General features: G+C 34.8%; 2 long non-coding RNA genes across 5 annotated transcripts in view; one reads left to right on the top strand and one right to left on the bottom strand.

Moving 5' to 3' along the window:
- Positions 1–4,707, bottom strand: part of LOC143651488 (uncharacterized) — a 33,877-nt gene extending 29,170 nt beyond the window's left edge. For all 3 annotated transcript variants that reach the window (XR_013159972.1, XR_013159974.1, XR_013159973.1), the window contains exon 1: positions 4,684–4,707. This is a non-coding gene — a long non-coding RNA (uncharacterized LOC143651488). The remainder of the gene's footprint in view (positions 1–4,683) is intronic.
- Positions 4,708–4,742: 35 nt separating this feature from the next.
- LOC143652082 (uncharacterized) lies at positions 4,743–16,119 on the top strand. 2 transcript variants are annotated; one of them, XR_013160398.1, is made up of 4 exons: positions 4,743–5,071; positions 12,040–12,103; positions 14,764–14,926; positions 15,667–16,119. It is a non-coding gene; the product is annotated as an uncharacterized LOC143652082 (long non-coding RNA). The 2 variants fall into 2 exon arrangements; XR_013160399.1 differs by lacking the exon at positions 14,764–14,926.
- Positions 16,120–16,718: the final 599 nt, after the last annotated feature.

Below are 16,718 nucleotides of genomic sequence, written 5' to 3'. Positions count from 1 at the left end.
TAGAGTCACCACCATCACCATCGGCAACCTATTTGGAATTCAAGGTTTATTGTTTTCAAATTTAAGGTTCACAGCAGCTAAATAGATCCAGTGGAAGACCTAGAACAACCTTTCTGGGAACCCACAACTGAAATGGAAACAGCCAGCCAATGTCAAAATGATATCTTTGAACATGAACAATTCATATTGATCTGAACAATTCAGATGATACTTTCACTAAAATAGCACAAACGGCTACTGTTCCCTGAATTTTTATATAATTGAAGTCCAATTGTTAGAATCAAGTGGGTGAAGAAATCAATTGTTACTGTTGATTTTCCTGGTCCCTACTAAACAGAGATGGTTTGGAAAGCTGCTGTTCTATCAAACTGATCTTGAATAAATGACTGAATACTCATTTTCATTTAGAATGTCTTTTTAAGTACTGATTTGACCTCTGAGGATGTTTAGGCCTGGGTAATGTATGTAAAACTGTCATTAAAATTGCATATGAAGCACAAGTTAAAATGAAGCTTCTGTAGCTTGTTGGCTGATTTTCTTCCCTGGAATCCTGAGAGGAAAGAAAGGGATGCCAATCATCAGTAAGATGAGGCAGAACAAGGAAATTTTAGACTTCATTAGGAAAATGTCTGAGTTCCTCAATTCTGCTGAGAGAGTTAGCTTGCCTGCTAAAGGCTTTATGGTATTTTTTTTTTAATATGATAGAAAGTAACCTTAAAACATGAAATCTCTAAAAACCACTCTGTTTTTGCAGAGGAAATTAAGGGTGAGGAGAGTCTAATATAAATGTCTTCAGAGTTTCTCAAGAAACACTCAATGGGAATCCTTTTAAATGTATATGGTGGTTTACCTCCCACCCTGAGGGGTTGAAAATCTCATGCACAGGAAACAATTACTGATTTACTGGTTGTTCTGCAGTCTTTGTTTTAGTGACAGTTCATTTGAACCATTTCATTTCTCTAAATTGCTTTCTAATTTCCTGAGGACAACAGAATTGTTGGAGTGTATTATGTATTATGTGTTTCAAAATGCTGAACCCTCTTATCTAATTTCGTAATTCATCACACTAGGAATGGTGGTTTTCCTTTAGAAGGACAAGAGTAAAGCGTTGGAGAATCAAGGAACTCAGGTTGAGTCCTTGCTCTGCTGTTTACTAGTTCTGTAACCTTAGAGAATTTCCTTACCCTCTCTGGGCCTGAACTTCCAGCATTTACTGAAAAAAGGGATTGGACTGTATTTTCAAATGAATCTTTTTGTTCTGAAGTGCTGGTAGTTGTCATTATGCTTTACCACGTGGGTGCTTGACACTAGTACATATATACATTGTCATTATTTAGGCAATGAAAAAATGGTTTTGCCAGCAATGGGAACACTGGTATAGTCTTGCAATCCATTCTGAACAAAATAATGGATATGATCATTAAACAAAGGGGTCATTCTATAATGATGGGAGGCTTTTCTTTTAATTTACTTATTACATAGCCCTTTTTTTTCTCTGTAAAAGATTCACCTATGCCAAAGTCTGAGATGAATCCTAACCAGACACTGGTTTCAAAATGTGAAAAGCTCAGGTCATTGATTTTTTTTCCTAGTGCCAAAACTGTTTACAGGGTGTCCCACTTCGTAAAGTTTTCTCTCCTTCCTAGTTTTCCTTCTAAACCTTATTTGTCCTTGAAAGCCTAGATGGAATCCCATACACCCAATGAGGCTCTGTATGAATAGTACAATTTTTTGCTTAGCCACTATAGAATTTGATCATAGCAATGCCAATCAGAAACACAAATATTTATCAATTTGTATACCTGTGTACAAATTAGAAGGTGTGGAGGGGACAGGAAGGTAAAACAGAGCCACTGCTTTTGAAAAATTTCTAATATAGTCAGCATAAGACATAGGCATATATAGCTTACAGGAATATATAAGACCTAAAAATTACTGAATCATTGTAAAGTTGCTTCTAGTTAACTATAAGATGAATAATAAACAGTCCAGGAATTTTCAAATATTTCATGTTTTTTTTTAACCCCTGAAGAAAATCAAAACTTCTGTGGTTTGAGTAAGAATGAGAGGAAGCTCAGTCCTCTCTCTCTCAGTAGTCCCTGAAGCATATTGCTATCCACGTAGCACTTTAAGGAAAATTATTCTAAGACCACAGTACTACAGGGGTTTGATATTTAATAAATAAAAGAAAGACAAGCTGGAATATTAAGGAATGCCTTCCTAGAAGTAGTGAGATTGATAAAGAAAACTGTGGAAGGCTCAGAAGCTGTTGGAAAGAACATCAGAAAAGCTTTGAGGGATGCAGTTATAAGGAGACTGGGAAACTTTATAACAATAAAAATAAGAGTAATATTTTGGAAATACATGAATATTTTTATCTTTTCATTCAATGAACATGACTTTGCCTCTAGTTACTCAGTGGTATTTCATTACCTTGGGTTGTTCAGTGAAGACAGAGGGACATGGAGATAGGGAATTAAAACTTTCAGAATAGAAATACAAAAAGAGGGCAAGCCATGGTGGCTCAGCAGGCAAGAATGCTTGCCTGCCATGCCAGAGGACCCGGGCTTGATTCCCGGTGCCTGCCATGTATAAAAAAAAAGAAAAAGTCCTTCAGGCTTTCAAATACTAGAATATAATTTATGAAATAAAACAAACTTTGTGGAAAATTTTTAAGTTATGTTAACAATCATTAGCATATTAAGTCATGCTTACAACATATATATAAATTTATCCCCCTTAGCTTAGAGATCTGTACTTTTTCTCTATGTTGGGAATACCAAAAGGTTTTCTGCAATGGGGTAGAAAAACATAACAAAATGTCTAGAAAAGTTTTGGAAGACCAAAAATTATCAGAGGTGGAAGCTGTTCACTGCGTATAACATGGGAGAGGCTAAGCTCCTAACTTCAGCTCAGGTCACAAAATAAAGTTATCGGACAAGAACAGCCAAGTAGACAAACCTGAAATTAAATTGCTTGCACCTCATGGTCTGTGTATAGAGAACCCCAAATAAACTGGAAGTTGTTAGGGATATGAATATTTAGCAATTTCATGGAGACTGACAGCTAATGGCTAGGACACAGATGTCAGAGATGTGTGCCAGCATAACACCTACAAAAGGTCAGATAGGACCAGTTCAACTCAGTAGTCAGTAGTCTAGGGAAACTAGCCACTAAACAGTGAGATTTAGGGGGCATTGCATGGATAGCAACAATGTTTGGATTCATCACCTCCCTCACCAGAACAAGAATGCAGTAAACCCCTGCAAAACCTGAAGCAGCCACATGTAAGGAAAGGAGAGGCAGCAAAAATCTGAAAGACTAAGCACTTTTCTGGATAGTCTGAGTCATCAAATGAGATGCTTGGAATTATCGGGCCAGCTAAGACTAACTTTAGTCATTAGCACAAGGTTTGTGTGTCATCCCATGCCTAGGCACAGCCAGAGTTGTGGCAAAGGGACCCTACAGTGGGATGGTCATGTAGTAAAGGATATGGATTTTATTACAGCAATAACTGTAGGCAGAGGTCAGTATTGTTGCTTGTTCTCCCCCAATTCTCACAGGGCAATAAGAAGACATCCAGTTTATACCCATTCTCACAGTGAGTTGCATTAGAGTAGAGGAGCTCCAATCTTAGGGAGCCTAAATATTTTATATTAGAGAATAAGCAAGCCTACCCTTTGCCTTAAAAGAAGTTATCTTTATTATATTAGACAGTAAGCACACCTGTCTTTATCACCACAGGGAGATACTATCTTTATCTTCCAATGCAATTCTCAATGCACACATTCTTGGAAAGATAGTTTGAAACAAAGACAGTCAGTACTACAACTCAAAGATATGCAGAAAAATGAGAACCCCATGGAGAATTGTCTCCCAACAAAAGGCTGTAATACTGTCTCCCAATTAATTATTTTTATCTCAGCACATATGATGGAGTTTATTATTTATCTTATCAACAGTGGAGAATTACTTTTAAAATTTGATAAGCAAAGTTATTTTTGAAAAGCATAAAGAATAATGTCACTGAAGTATAAAAATTGGTTGAAAAAGTGAGTAGAGAAAAAGTGAGCATTTCATCAATCCAGGTGAGAGGTAATATTCAGCTAATATTTGTCATGTGATGTACTATTTTCTTAACTCCACAACTAGATTCTGTTCTCATTGGAATCTGGATCATATATTATGCTAGATATTTCCCACATGTCTAACACAGGTTTCAGGGTATATAAGGCATATAACAAATACCCTTGATGACAGAATGATTCATTTATATGAATCTGGAAGTTATTGAGAAGAGTAAATAGTGCCTACAATAATGGTCTCCAGAAGCATAGCATAGAAAGACTTGAAAGTGCTTCATTACATATTTTGTTCCCAAAGGAAAATAATCATTTACTTAATGCTACTCCTTTTTGTGAATTCTCTTCATAGTCAAGTTATATTGTGGTTATAAAAAGCAACATCTGGGGGTAGTTGACTTCTGGTCGACTAAAGTGGCAGCATACCGTGCTCCAGAGTGCCATTCCCTCACAGAATCATTGAACAACTAGCAAAACCTGGCAATGCCATATTCCTCAGATCTCTGGAAAATACATATTTACAGAAACAGAGCAACTGCTAAATCTAGAAAACACAGCTTTAAAAATGGTAGGAGGAGCTAGCCCCTCCTTCTCCCCCTACCTAATATGGTGTGGAGTCAGCCTGTTCTCCCATTGTGATGTCACCCTTCTATGCACTTACTGGGATGCCTGCATATCCATGTGATTATACTGGGTATCAGACAAGATGACTAAAACAAGAAACTCAACCCTGGCTCACCCTCCCAGAACTTGACCTGCAGACTGAAGCATCTGGCAGACAACTACAACAATGAAAGAAACAATTAAGTAAAAACTGAATGGGCCATAGGATTATATGCTTTAAGACATTCAATAGAGCAGCCAAGAAGCAGAAAAGAAACAAGTTCATAAAAGATGGAGATGACCCTGCATTTCATTTATTCATCAGACTGATCTTGATAGGAGGCCTTAATACTGAAGGAAAGCATTAACGAACACAAAGCCAAATGGTAAAGATGGTGAAAAGTGGTTTTTGTATCTGTTTATTATTTTTAGTTCCTGGCACACAAGGAAATTGCCATTATATCACCAGCAGGATACAAAATAAGAAGCAAACATCTCAAGCACTAAATTCCAAAGTGAATAAATTAAAATATTAAAATGTAAAGTGTGCAATAAAGATTATAATACAAACCAAAAAACAAAACCAGGAAATGAGGAAATAGTAGCTCATCCAAATGGATGAGAGAAAAAATACAGATATTCTCAACAAAGATTAACCAGACTTTGGACATAATGAACAAAGATTATTTTTTAATGATCTTCAATATGCTTAAAAGATAAAAAGAAAACACACAGAAAAAACTAAAGAATATCAAGAAAATTGTGCAAGAACAATATGAGAGTCTCAATAAATAGAGAAAACTTTTAAAAGGAACCAAACAGACATTCAAAATACTGGAGTTGAAGTTACAATATCTGAAATGAAAAATTCTAAGAGGATTTCAACAGTAAATTTAATGAAAGGCATTAATATACATATTCAAGAAGGTCAATAAACATGGAGCAGAAGAAACTCAAAGAGAACCACATGCAGACACATGCTAGTCAAGCTTCTGAATGTCAAACACAGGAACAGACTTCTGAAAGCCACAAGAGTAAAGCAATGAATTATGTAGAGAGGAGCACAAAAAAGATAAAGTGCCTATAAACAATCAGGAAACCTAGAGGCAAGAAGACAGTAGGGCAAAATATTTAAAGTTCTAAAAGAAGACAATAAGAAACCCAGAAGTCTATATATAGCAAGAATGTCTTTCAGGAATGAAGGAGATTAGGAAATCCCCAGATAAACAAAAATAGAGGCTATTCATCACCAATAGATATACTCTGCAATAAATGCTAAAGGGAGTTCTTCAGATTGAAACGAAAGGGCACTTAGGTCATGAATCAAAGCAGCATAAAGGAAAAAATCTCTTGGCAAAGTTTAGTATATGGGTAACTTAAAGGCCAGTGCTTTTGCATTGTACTTTTTGGTATGTAACTCCACTTTTTACTTCTCACAAGTCCTAAAACTAAAATGCATAAAGCATAATAATAAACATGTGGTTTTGGATACAATATACATCATTTTTAAGAAGTAGAAAAAAAGTTGTGAGGACAGAGGGCTATAGCAATATTGTTTGTGCATGCTGTTAAAGTTAAATTGGATTCAAATCAAATGAAAGTCTATAGATGTAACTTTAAACTCCAGTGTAACCAGAAAGAAACTATTCGAAAAAGATAAACAGAAGAAAATCAGAAGAGATTCAAAATGTTACATTATCAAAAAATAATATAAAACTAAACATTAACTGAAGAACATAGAAGAAAAATGCATGATTCACAAAGACAAATAGCCAAATGGCAGAAGAAATTACTGTATTATCAATAGTTACTTAAAACTACTCAGTCAAAAGACGGATTGGCAGAATGGATAAAAAGCATGACTCATCTATGTGCTTTTTACAAGAGCCTTAAATTCAAACAAGCAAGTAGTTAGAAAGTGAAAGGATGGGAAAAACTACGCTATACACAATAACCAAAAGAGACCTGAGGTAGCTACACTAATATAAAATAAAATGGACTTTAAGTAAAAAACTGTTACTTAAACTGGATAAATAAGGTCACTATGCACTAAATAATTATCCAATTCAACAAGGAGACATAACAGTTGTAAATATATGTACACTTAATGGCAAAGCCTAAACTATATGAAGCAAACATTGACACATTTGAAGAGAAAAATAAACGGTTCTATATTAATAGTAGGAGACTGCAACACACCACATGTGGGACATCTACATGAAAGAGCAATAAGGAAAAATAAGACTTGAATGTCAGTATAAACCAAGTAGACCTAACAGATATATAGGGCGCACTCCAACCAACAGCAGTAGAATACACATTCTTCTCTAGTACGCATGGGTCATTCTCCAGGATAAAACATTTGCTAGGTCACAAACAATTCTCAATACTTTTTAAAAAATTGAACTAATGCAATGTTTATTTTCTGACTGCAATGGAATGCAGCTATAAATCAATAGATGGAAACTGGAAAAATCACAAATACATGGAAATTAACAACACAATATTAAACAACTAGTGGTTCAAAGAAGAAATTATAAGGGAAATTAGGAAATATCTTAAGCTAAAATCAAAACAAAAACAAAACATACCAACATTTAGGGGATGCAGTAAAGGCCATGCTGAGAGGGAAATATGCTTACATTAAGAAGGAAAAAAGATATGAAATCAGACACCTCACCTTGCAACTGGGAGATGTGGAAAAATAAGAGTTAAGTAAACTGAAAGCAAGCAGAAGTAATAAAATAACAAGGATTAGAGCAGATTTAAATAAAAAATTAAAATATAGAGTGAAAAAATGAAACAAAGTTGTTGCTACAAAAAAAACAACAAATCTTTTCTTAAAATGACAAAGAAAAAAAGAGAGAAAACAAGTAACTAAAATCAGAAATAAAAAGAGGGTCCTTACTCCTGACCCCACAAATCATAAGGAGTATAAGAAGATCCTATGATCAACACTATGCCAACAAATTAGATAACCAAATGAAAAAGACAAATTCCTAGAAACACATGAACTACCTACACTGACTCAATAAGAAAAAGATCTCAACAGACCACACACAAGTAAAGAGGTTGAATCAGTATTCAAAAACAACCTAACAAAGAAAATCCCAGGACCAGATGGCTTCATTAGTCAAGTTTACCAAAGATTCCAAGAAGAATTACAACCAATCCTGCTTAAACTCTTCCAAAATACTGAAAAGGAAGAATTATTTCCTAACTCTTTCTTTGAGGCCTACATCCCACTAATGCCAAACTAGGTAAAATTAGCACAAGAAGAAAATTACCATGTCTGCTATGAATATAAACTCAAAAATCCTCAACAAAATATTAGCAAACTGAATCAAACAGCACATTAAAAGAGTTATACGCCATGGACAAGACAGATTTGTCCCAGGAATTCAAGGCTAGTTCAATATAAAAAAAAAATTAATTAATGTAATATACCACGTTACTAGAACAAAGGAGAAAAAAAAACACACCATCACTTCATCTGATGCTGTAAAGGAATTTGACAAAATCTGGCACTCATCTTTAATAAAAACAATCAGAAGACTAAGAAAAGAAAGAAACTTCCTTAACATGATAAAAGTATAGATGAAAAATGCAATTACTATCAGATTTAATGAAGGAAGGCGAAACGCCTCCCCTCTGGGATAAAGAAAGATCAGAAACAAAAGAAGGTTGCCTACACACACACTTGTCATTCAACAACGACCTGGAAATTCTAGCCAGATTAATTGGGAAATAAAAGGAATAAAGTGATGTAAATTATAAAGGAAGTTGTAAAATTTCTTTAGTAGCAGATGTTATGATCCTATATAGAGAAAATCCTGAAAAATATATAACAAAGCTACTAGAGCTTAAAAAAATGAATTTAACAAAGTGCTGAGGAACAAAATCAACTTGTGAAATCAGTGATGGATCCATATAGCACAAATAAACATTCTGAAGGGGAAAATCAGAAAAAAAAAATCCATTTTACTATCAATGAAAAGAATCAAAATTCTAGGGATAAATTTAAACAGGGATATAACTGACATATTGTTACATTTATACACAAAAACTAAGCATCTCAGAATGTAGCAATAACCGCTACAAATCAGGAAAAGATATGGCTGCTGTAAGAGCTTACAATCTAGGAACCTTTACAACAGGCCTTCCCCTGATAGCCTATGCTCTCATATTCAATCTTAGCATTCATATTTTATAGTTAGTCCCTTTTTAGTGATGCATTATAATGTTTATATTTTTGTTTCCAGTTTATTTCACTCAACATGCTCTCTTCAAGTTTCATTCACCTAGTTGCATGCCTCACAAATTCATTCCTTCTTGAAGTTGCTCAGTATTCCGTTGTATATATGCACCATAGTTCACCTTTCAGTTCATCAATCAATGTACCTGAAAGTGGAATTGCCAGGTCACATGTTAATTCCATATTCAGCTTTCTGAAAAACTGCAAAACTGTCTTCCTCAGATGCTTCACCATTGTACAAACCCACTACAATGAATGAGTATTCCTATTTCTCCATATCCTCTCCACTACTTATAATTTCCCATTTTTTTAATAGCAACCATTCTATTGGGTATGAAATGGTATCTCGTTGTGGCTTTAATTTGCATTTCCTTAATAGCCAATGATGTGGGGCATCTTTTCATGTGTTTTCTGGCCATTTGTATAACTTCTTTGGAGAGACGTCTGTTCAGGTCTTTTTGCCCATTTTTTAATTGGGTTGTTTGCCTTTCTGTTGTTGAGTGGAAGGGTTTCTTTATATTTTCTGGATAGTAAACCTTTATTAGATATGTGGCTAATAAATATTTTCTCCCATTGTGTAGGCTGTCACTTTACTTTCAAGATAAAGTACTTTGAGGTGCAAAAGTTTTAACTTTAAGTCCCATTTATTTAATTGTTTTCTCCTTGCTTTGCTCATGCTTTGGATGTAAGGAAAAAGAAGCCATTGTCTAAATCAAGACCCTGAAAATATTCCTCATGTTCTCTTCTTGAAGTTTTATAATGTTGGTTCTTATATTTAGGCCTTTGATCCATTTTGAGTTGATTTTTGCATAGGCTGCAGTATAGGGGTCTACCTTCATTCTTTTGTATGTGGAAATTCATTTTTGCAAGCATCATTTTTTGAAGAGTCTATTCTTCCCCAATTGAGCTGATCAACTCAATTGATGCAGAAAAGGCATTTGACAAGATCAGTAGCAGTTTCATTATAAAAACACTTAAACAATTAGAAATAAAAAAAACTTCCTCATCAAGAGAGAGGGCATATAAGAAAAACCCACAGTGGATATCATACTCAATGGTAAGAGGCTGAAAGCTTTCTTTCTAAGATTAGGAATAAGACAAAGATGCCCAATCTCACCACTATTATTCAACACTGTACTAGATGTTCTAGTAAGAGCAATTATGTGAGAGAAAGAAATAAAATGGATCCAGATTGGAAAGAAAGAACTAAAAATTTCCCTATTTGCAAATGACATGATCCTATATACAGAAAATCCTGAAAAATCCACAAAAAAGCTTCTAGAGCTTATAAAATGAATCCATCAAAATAGTAGGGTACAAGATCAACACCCCAAAATCTGTAGTGTTTCTGTACATTAATAATGAATAATCTGGAAAAGAAATTTTTTAAAACATTCCATTTTTCCTTATTTCCATTTCTGCTGAAGCAACTACAAGAATCAAATGTCTAGGAATAAATCTAACCCAGGATCTAAAGAACTTATACATAGAAGATTATAAAGCTTTGCTAAAAGAAATCAGTGATCTAAATAAATGAAAAGATGTCCCATATTCATGGATTGGAAGACTAAATACTATTACAATGTCAATTCTACCCAAAGGAATTTACAAATTCAGTGCAATCCCAATCAAAATTCTAGCAGCCATCTTTGCAGAAATAGAGAAACCAGTCATCAATTTTATATGGAAAGGTAAAAGACCCCAAATAGGTAAAGCCATCTCATAAAAGAAGAATGGAATTGGAAGTCTCAAACTTCTTAATCTTAAAACTTATAACAAAGCCACAGTAACCAAAGCAGCACAGTACTGATACAATGTAAGACATATAGACCAATATAATCAAATTGAGGTTTCAGAAATCAACCCTCACATTTATGACCAAGTCATTTTTGACAAGGATACAAAAATAAAAATATCATATGAATTCACTTATATGAAATATTTAGAATAAGCAAATTTGCAGAGTTAGAATCTATTTTACATCTAACAGGGACCAGGGCAGGACTAGGTGAGGAGTTAAGGCTTATTGCTACAGAGCTTCTGGTAGGGTAATGGAAACATCTTGATAATAGATAATTATAATTGAAGCACAATGTTGAAAATTTAAAAATTTTGATAGTAGATCATTGTAATTGAACCACAACATTGTAAATGTAATCAATGCCCCTGTATTATACATTTGAATGTGGTTAATATGAGAAATTTTAGGTTGTATATTTTATTTTAGGTGGTAATTATATATATATTAATAGGAAAAAAAGTTTAAAAAACCCATATGGCTGTCCAAAGCTAACAGTGAACCTAATGTAAACTATAAGCTATAATTAATAGTATGATTATAATAATATTGCTTCATTAATAGTAACAAAGGTACCACACTAATTCAAAATATTAATGATAGGGAAAACTGTGTGAGAAGGGGATATTGGGGATATTTGGGAACTCCGTATTTTCTGCATGATTTTTCTGTAAACTCACAACTTCTCTAATAAAAAATAAAATGAAAAGAGCCACATCTCGGCTTTTTTGGCACACACCTCCAAAAAGCCACATGCAAAATGGTCAAGTTTCAAGTGTGCAGCAATGCTTTCACTTTTTTCAGGGACATGGAAGCTGCACTTTCATTTAGCAACTTGTATTTTTTTATATCAATTGTAGCTAAACTGTGTTAGCTGCTTTATAATTGCACAGGACCATTGCTGCTTACTGAATTTTCAATATTGATGCTTCCCACTTTAATGTTGCAGCCATGTTTTCTTTTAATTAATCAGTAAAATAGTGTTTGTTATGAAAAATGCCTAAAGCAAAACTGGAATCCAGGTAGTGATCAAAGGGAGCAAAGAAGGAATCAATGTTCATTATGAGCATAAACAATATCTCTTTTAAGATCAATGCAACAGATCAAACAGAATTGTTTTTATTTTAGTTTTTCTTAATTGAATCAGTACTTGCATTTAGAAGCAAATGAGAACATCTCTTATTTAAGTTTAAAAGTTAACCTTTGCCAAATGACTATAGCTATAATTAACAATATTACCTTAGTCATTTTAGCTAATTAAGCTTGTGCTGCCTCTCTGTGATCCCCTTTGATTCCTGCAGGGAATTTGCAACCCCAGAAAAAGAAAAAAGAGAAATTTTCCTGTAAGGATGTTACAAAGTAGAGGTGAGATGAAAGGTTGAATGGCTCTAGTGGAATAAGTTCTGTAAATTTTACTAGCCTGTTATTTATGTGTTGTGATAACATGACACCTTAATAATGTAGTAAATGCCACTATTCTGAGTCAAACGTTGAGGCAGGTATTTTTTTTTTTTTTTTGCAATTGAATGGTACACTTTGCGGGAGGGGGGCTTTTTAAGTAAAATACAATCATTGTAATGCCTGTGTTTGTACAGTGCGTTTCATAAACCAATTTCAAATTAAGGCAAACCAGGAAAAAAATCTAGAGATACAGATATCAGCATTTCTTGAATTCTAAATATTAAACCTTAACTTACATACCATTTGATTAGCTAGTAAAACTGTATACATTCTCAAAACATCAAGTAGAAAGTTATTAAAAACATCAACTTTGCTGTAGTAATGACCTATGTTACTGAACATTTTCCAATTTTTTATTTCAGATAAACATAAAGATACAAATATTTTTACAATTGATTTGAAAATCTAATCTCATGATATCATAGCATTTAAAGTCTATTTTACCTAATCTTACTATAGCTACTTGTGCTTTCTTTTGGTTATAGCTTAATTAGAGCATCTATTTCCATCCTTTCATTTTCAATTCGTTTGTATCCTTGGGTCTAAGATAAGTCTCTAACAAGCAGCATAAAGACAGATCATATTATTTAATCTCTTCCATCAATCTGCGTCTTTTAATTGGTGAGTTTCATCCATTAACATTCAAATTTACTACTGTGAAGGCAGTTCTTGTGTCTAGCATCTTAACCTATAGTTTTTATTTATCAGATCTATATGTTCTTGAAGTTACCTTTGCTAATACTCTTCAATTCTGTACCCTCCTCCAGATCTCCCTCTCTAGTATTTTACAGTCAACAGAAGTCCCTTTAATATTTCTTGAAGTCATTGTTTATCTGTGAGGACTTTAATCTCTCCCTCAATTTTGCAGGACAACTTGACAGGATAAAGAATTCTTGACTGGGAAGTCTTTCTCATTCAGAATTTTAAATACATCATGCCACAGCCTTCATGATATCCATTGAATAGTCTGAGCTCAGTCTTCTGTAGTTTCCTTGTACGTAATAAATCTCTTTTTTCTTGCTGCTTTCATGACTTTTCACTTCTCTTCAAATTTTGATATTCTGATAAGTATATGTCTTTGAGTAAGCCTATTTAGATTTATTCTATTTGAGATTCATTGGGCTTGTTTGGTTTGGATTTTTATGTCTTTAACAAGGGTTGGGAAAATTTCCCCCATTACATCTTCACCTGGCCTTCCTAGCTCCTCTCTTCTCCCTCTGGAACACCAATAATTCTTATAGTTGTATGCTCAGGTTGTCTATCATTTCCCTGAAATCAGGTTGCATTTTTTCCATCTTTCTCGCCATTCATTCTTTTGAACATTCAAGTTAATTTGTCATGTCTTCTAATTTGCTTATTCTTTCTTCTATCTCTTAAAATCTTGTGAGTCTCTGAAATGTTTTTAATTTGGTCTATAGTATCTTTTATGTCTGTGATGTCTTATAATTTTCTATTTATTCTTTCAAATTCTTCTTTATGCTCCTCTAATGACTTCTTGATATCCTTTATATCATTATGAATAGCGTTTATTAGTTCTGAATTCTTAGCCCACTTGGATGATTTAATTTGGTCACTTGGTTGAACCGTATTTGCCTTTCCTTTATGCTCCTCAGTATCTTTTTGCTGTCTCTTTCTTCATTCTGAACAAACTTAAGCAGCCATTCTAAATTCTGTGTCCCCTTGGGTGATTTAATTTGGTCATTTGGCTGAGCTATGTTTGCCTGGTCCTTCACATGAGTCATGATCTTCTTTTGTAGAAGGGAAATTTTCAGTCTTAACAAGGTTATTTTGCCAATTTATTTCCATCCAATTTGGAATCGGGATGCCAACCAGGGCTGCTCACCCTGGCACAGAGGAAATCAGCCAACTCTGGAACTGAGGAATGAGCAGCAGACAGCCCTACAAAGACTTCTCCTGTGTGGTCAATGCATCTAGTGACCCCCCGACCCCACCCCAGGATGATGCCAGGTTGTGGGATTGGGTATTTCAGCTTCACACGACTGTGGTCTTCAGGCCTCCATGGAAGGAGTGGTGCAGCTCCAGGATCCGAGCAGATCTCTTTCACCAGTTAGATATCATGTCTGCCCCTCCTCCCAGAGGAAGGACCCCTCCCCAAATCTACAAAAAAAAAAAAAAAAAAAGATTTTGTAGGTTTGTCCAGAATGATGCCCCTATAAATCCAGTGAATAAAAAAGTATTTGCAAAGTCCCCTTGGAGGAATGGTGAGAAAGGGGGAAAATTCAACTTCCCAAGTGGAGAATTCTTGATAATCTCACAAGCAATGGGGACAACCAAAGCAATAGGCTGAGCCCCTAATCTTGCAGATTGTTCATATGAAACTAAAAAACAAAACAAACAAACAAAAAACACAGGTACCCACAGCAGCGTGCCCCAAGGGTAGGGAGTAAGCACTTGACCTTGACTAAATGGAGTCTGTGCACAGTCTGTTATCTTCCAAGTTCACCATGCATATTTCCAGCTGTGAAGCCAAAGGGAAAATCATCACAAACCAGCTTCAGGGGTAGGAGGAGTCATAACTAAGCACATTTATCCCATTCTCTCAGTTTTTTGCCGATAGCCTCCCTATGCAGGATAGAAGACCCTCTGTGATCACATGTACCCTGGAACCTCTGTTCCAGTCCTTTTTCTATCATGTGTCTCATTGTTGCATGGAGATGAGGCAACCTCAGCCTCTCCTACTCCACCATTTTACCAGAAGCCAGGCAGGTAATTTTTGTTTGTTCCCTTACTTGTTTGAGCAGTTGATTTTGCCTCCTTGTTTCTCTGCCTTTTAGAATTAGCTGTTCATGCTCTATTGCTCATCCAGCTTTTCTTATTAAATTATTTGACACTGTGATATTTTTAAGATTTCATCTCCTCCTAATATGACAAATCATTTATGATTTTTCTAGGCCTCATTTTTATTGTATACTTTGACTTCCCATGGTGAATGTGGAGCAGAGTAAAGTCTGAATTATTATAATCCAGGTCCTGAACCAAAACTCCTTGCTGATGTGTACATCTTTACCAGTAAAGACAATGGAAAATAAATACTAACTTCAAAATCCCACACTTGGAAAGTTCAAAGCAAACTATCTCACATTTCAACAGAAGTAAATAAAGCTTTCATATGTCATCAGGAGACTGTATAACCCTCAGCCAACCCAAATATATATGTTTGTGTGTGCATGCGTTATTCATATATATATATATATATGTATGTATATATACATACAAATTAATATATATATATACAGAGAGAAAGAGAGGGAGAGAGGGTTAATTTTTATTACTTTGCAAATGGAAAACAATCAATAGAACTTTGTATAAATGGATTTATCACATGATGAAACCTCACAGAATGAGTTTTGGTGGTTATTGTTTTACTTTGCATTGATTTTATTGTTATTAATTCTGGAGTATTGTGCTTCACTCTTAAAATATTGTTTTCTCCAATTTTCCCCCAGTGATGGAACACAAGGGCAGTGAGAAGGAGTATTCTCTTCTGCTCATATTCTCATTGCATGAAGTGGTTGCCATTGTCAACACAATCCAGTACCATAGCTACAGTCACATTCACAGATATTGTGAGCAATTTATAAAGTCTACATAAAGGTTATGTGCAATAAATTACTGGCCCTTATCTTCTTAGGATCTTCTTTGCATTATTTATGGGTGAAGAACAAAGCACCATGCTGGACTCTGTTGGACTGCTATAAGTCACCTGGTAACTGCTATAAGTCACCTGGTAAAAACATCATTTGCCTGGAGATCCTGATGCTGCATAGAAGTAACTCCCCTTTTTTAAGAAGAGCCATGCAGCATGTTTCAGATAATACATCAAAAAGATCCTGACTGTACCCATTATTAATGATCAATCCTAAAATGTAGCACAACCCACAGAGGAATAAACTTTCTTAAAGCTGCATTCTGCAAGGAATGCCACTTATCTTGTCCATCCTCTAGTATCATAACCACTCTGTGTGTTATAACCATGCTGTCATAATTTAGTCATTTATTCAACAGTTTTTTTAGGAGTACTTGCCATGTTCCAGGCATTGTTCTAAGTGACTGGAATTCTATAGTTTAAAGGAAAAAAATTATGGGCTTGACCTAGGTTCCTCCTAAAAAGAGTCTGTAAAAAGGACTTGAATGCATGAAGTTTAATTTGGCAAAATGGATCCAAGTAACTGTAGTGGAAAAGCAATGCAAATAAGCAGGGAAAGATTTAAGGTTTCATCATTGAGCAACAAGGGCAAAGTTCCAGGGCAGATCTTCTGATGAGCTATGTATGGGCACCTCAAAATTGTCCATCTGGGACAGAAATTGTTACTGCATTTTTGAAATTTGTCTCATGGAAATTTAACTCTCACTTGCATGTATCAGAATACCTGATCAGGTTCCTAAAGTCATCCTAGATGGTAACTGCAGAGAAAACCCTGGGCCAAAAGCGAGAGATTTGCAGTAAAGCTGAGGCAAGATGCTGTCAGATTATATCTGCATGTAACTGTTTTCCATA

The sequence above is a fragment of the Tamandua tetradactyla genome, chromosome 12, assembly GCF_023851605.1.
Source record: "Tamandua tetradactyla isolate mTamTet1 chromosome 12, mTamTet1.pri, whole genome shotgun sequence".
Lineage (NCBI taxonomy): Eukaryota > Metazoa > Chordata > Mammalia > Pilosa > Myrmecophagidae > Tamandua > Tamandua tetradactyla.
The sequence above is the reverse complement of the archived record's forward strand: the minus strand, read 5'-3'. Positions and strand labels throughout refer to the sequence as shown.